Genomic DNA, 4,417 nt, shown 5'->3' with positions numbered 1-4,417 from the left:
TGTGCTGGAGGGCCAGCCTCCACATTGCCCCTCCCAAATGCAGCTGTCTTCCCAGTTCCTCAGTTTCCATTCAGTCCCTGGCAACAACTCCTCTCAAGGAACCACAGCCTCCTCACATGACAGCCCACATACCTGAGCTCCAGTGTCTTCTCTGCCTCCCTCTCTGCCCACCCCCATGATAGCCCTTGCCTAAGGAGCCCCTGGCCACCCGCTAACTACTCAGAGGGAGACAGTGGGTGTTGGACACTGAGCAGCGTCTCTTCAGGACCCTCCCTGTGGTGAAGAATTGAAAGGATGTAGGGTTCTCAGCCCTGGTTACTCATTAGAATCATCTAGAAAGTTTTAAAAAATTTCTAGTAGCAGGACCCCGCCTCCACAGATGCTGACTGAATTCGTCTGAGGAGGGGCCCCTGTGTTCATCTATGTACATGTGTATATAAATAGTTAGCTCTTCGGGTATGCACTGTGGTTTCAGGTTAGAAGTTCAGGTTGTGGTTCAGGTTAGGTGTATGGTGTTAGAGCTCTTTGGACTGGGAAAATATCTTTGGATGTTTTGTCTGGCTTTGGGGTGTATCAGAATCACCTAAGTAGGTTGCAAGGATTGCCTGGTGAAAGCAAAGGGGGTGCCTGGGTGGCTCAGTCGGTTACATGGCTGACTGTTGGTTTTGGCTCAGGTCATGATCTCACAGTTCGTGGGTTTGCGCCCTGCGTTGGGCTCTGCACGGTGGTGCAGAGCATGCTTAAGGTTCACTCTCTCCTTCTCTCTCTGCCCCTCCCCTGCTCATGCTGTCTCTGTCTCTCCCTCTCAAAATAAATAAATGAGCTTTACCCCGAAAAAGTAGATTTCGTGGCCCACCCATGTTCTCTGAATCAGACTCTTGGGATGGGGGTAATAGGAATCTGTATTTTGATTCAGATACAGCCAATGTTTGGGTGCCCCCGGGCTTCTTTTCTGGGACTCTATTGATGCTTTCCCTATGTTTGGGTCTACAGGCTTGGCTATGAGTCCTGGGAGCTTCCCAGCCTGGTGTGCGGTGAGCAGTGCCTCATCCCCACCCTCCAAGCGGTTTCACACTTCCCGAGAGGAGGATAGGGCCTCAGGCAGCCCTCAAAGATGGCATCACTGTACTCAGTGTTCTTTGTTTATGCGGAACCGGGGGCAGCTGGGCCCAGACCTCTACCACAGCTTGGCCACACCATGTGGGCCCACTTGACCCAGACTGTGACCAGGGCTTTCCATTGGAGGTGGAGGAATCACCCCCTGGACTGGAGGAAGAAGGACTGAGCACCTGTGCCTCACTCTGAGAGCTGTTTTATGTGGTGCTTCATAGTGGAGTCTCCGGGTCTTCCTGAATTCAAATCCCAGCTCGTGAGGCATTTATGATTTAGGAGTCAAGTTGCTTGGTCACTTTTCCCATCTTTCTCGCTTGTAAAATGGGAGCGTAATGGCACCTGCCACACAGGTTGTGTGCAGATGCAGAGAAGGCCCCAGAACATTGTTGGATGGACAGTAAGGGGTCCCCAAATGTGAGCAGCCCTTCTGACTCATGCAGGCACATTGGCCACCTTTGCCCTCCTGGTTGCTTCGCTGTGACATGTGTGTCATGCTCTGCCATCTCGTCCCCAAGAGTCAGAGTGAAGTAAAGTGACCAACGCAGCGGATGGGGCTTGGGACTTTATAGGCTAATCCGATTACTGCACAGACCCGAGTGAGGCTTGGGTCTATCGCCCCTCTTCTAGAGATAAGGAAACTGAGCACAGAGAAGTTCAGTAATTTAAAGACAATCAATCTCATAGCAAGGAGAGAGCAGAGCCTCTGGCCACAAAAGACCCAGCACTCTCTTCGCCAAGACGCATCCTGAAGAAAGTCAGTAACAGCTACAAGGATGATCCTTCCCCAGGGATGTCGACATTGTAAGTGGAATCAACAGTGCCGTGATGAACAGGTCCCTTTCTGCGGCATTGTGGGACATCTCGGGGTGCCTGGGTTTAACAGTTGTTTCCGTTCGCATATGTCATGGCTTTCATGGGTCTTCTCCACCAGCATCTCAGGGACGGATCTGGGTTTATTCGGGTAGGTGTGCAGGTAGTACTTGAACCTGGCTGGACACAGAAACCTCAGAGGGATGCAAGAAGAGATAAGGGAGCACTGTCAAGGAGAGTATGGGGGGAATCCTCCGCAGACCTGGCATTTGACCTCCCCTACTTTACTGCTAAATGCTCTTTTTGTCCACATGGGCTCTGTCCGCTTGCTGTAGGGAAGAATCTGCAAGGGATAGGGCTGGTCTAGAGGGAAATGAGCTGTCGGTTCCAGCAAGAAGTCTGGTCCCCACCCCTTCCTGTGCTCTCCCTGGGGAATAAAACCCTCCGTGATTAATGGGGTGCTGACTCAGGGCCTCTAGAGTGTTCAGGTGTGTGTGGCCCACTGCTGACAAGGCCTCCCCCAGCCACCGCAGAGGAGGCTGGAATATGTGGCATTTGAACGAGATTGAGGGCTCAGGCCCGGGCAGGTGGGTGTGCCGGCTGGGGGCCAGCCTTCACCGTCATTGCAGACTCCCCTGTGCTGGGGAGGCCCGTTCACACTATGTGAGCTCAGGAATGGCTGTCTTTGAGGTTATTTGAGGGCAGGGAGATGTGGAGTCATGGCCCCCCTTTACTAGGGACCTGGACTGGGGCTCTCACCAGAGTAAATGTGATTCCTGAATAAGCCAAGATGAACCTAATTTGAAGATAGGCATTAGAGCATTTTCTCAGCAGCAAAGCCCTCTACTAGTCGTTTGCAAACTTCTATGGTCTTAGAAGCCATTTTTAAAAGTCAAATCCTACATGGAATGCCAGTAATATAAAACAGATTAAATTGGTAATTTATTAATATACATTTATCTTTTTTTAAATGTTTTATTCGTTTTTGAGAGAGCACAAGTGGAGAAGGGGCAGTGAGAAAGGGGGACAGAGGATCTGAAGTGGGCTCTGCATTACCAGCCGTGAGCCCGATGTGGGGCTTGAACTCACCAACCACGAGATCATGACCTGAGCTTAAGTCGGATCCTCAACCGACGGAGTCACCCAGGTGCCCCATAGACATTTATTTTTTAAATTAAAATTATTGACATCTATTTATTATGAAAGTCCATCAATAAAAACATTGAAATCTCAGAGTCTAGATCAGGGGTCAAGAAACTACTGCCCATGGGCCTATAAATAAAATGTTTTTGGAACATAGTCATGCCGCTCACTTACACATTTTCTGTGGCTGCTTTCTTGCTCTGAAGGCTGAGTTGAGTAATTGTGACAGACTGTCTCTCCCACAAAGTCAAAAATATTTACTCTTTGGCCCTTTATAGAATTTTGCTGGCCTCTGTTCTAGATAATCATTTTATCACTTACCAGCTATAACATCTAATACTGCCTTTTTGTTTTTATTTTGTTTGGCTTGGTTGCGCAGTACTGAGAAAATTCCAAACCATTGTCTATAAGATGATGTGAACAGTCACAGACTTCTAACAGATTACCTTCAGCCCAGAACGATCCTCAGTTCAATGGTAGATGGACATTGGAAAGGAGGAGAATGATTCTGGTTTGTATCACTGACAGTATCAGGCAACTGCTTGCATTCCTTGTTATTACAGCGCTCAGACAGGAAGCAGACAATCTTGATGACCTCTTCGTGATAATCCACATACTATGTTCTCATATCATGCGAAGCTTCAGAGTATACTTGCTTGTGTGGTTTTATGTAAGCATGTATAGTCCTGAATTGAAGAAGCGACAGCATAAAGATGTCCAGTTAAGAGCTCCGACCTTTTGACTTGAAGACCTATTTTAACACAGAAGTTCAAGACCTATCCAGGCTTTAGTCTGAGTTCCGCACAAAGCAAGTTAAGCCGGCCACGTCTGTTGTGTGTACTTGGTGGGTTACTGTGATGTGCCTTAGAACACGTTTGAATGCACAGATCCATTTTCCATAACGGTTTTAGGTAAAAGGAGTCAAACTATATTTTTTGAATTAATTTCTCGAGCGACCTTTGAAGAACTTCTAAAACACCTCCATGGAACACAATTTGAAAGCCTCCCCCCACCTTCAGCAAATACTGGTGGTTCTCATTTCTGTGCTTCACGGAGCCGAGGGTGCTGAGGGCTGGGGGAGGAGGGGGGCGGGTCAGTGGTGGAAGAAGTTCTTGGGAAACAGTGAAGCCTCCTGGGCTCCTGCCGACACCTGGGGTGTCTCCTAGGGATTTTTGATGAACCTAAACACACCTCCCCTGGCTGCTCTACTAGAAGAATGAGATTGGAATATGTGCAGGGTGAGCCGAGGCGTGGGGGTGGGGGTGGGTATGGAAGGAGTGCACAAATGGCTTCTAAGCAGCCTGCAGACGCCCTTGCAGCCACTCAGCAGACCCAGGTTCGGGCCAGGGTC

The sequence above is a fragment of the Crocuta crocuta genome, unplaced genomic scaffold (assembly GCF_008692635.1).
Source record: "Crocuta crocuta isolate KB4526 unplaced genomic scaffold, BGI_CrCroc_1.0 scaffold367, whole genome shotgun sequence".
Lineage (NCBI taxonomy): Eukaryota > Metazoa > Chordata > Mammalia > Carnivora > Hyaenidae > Crocuta > Crocuta crocuta.
Note: the sequence above shows the minus strand (reverse complement) of the source record.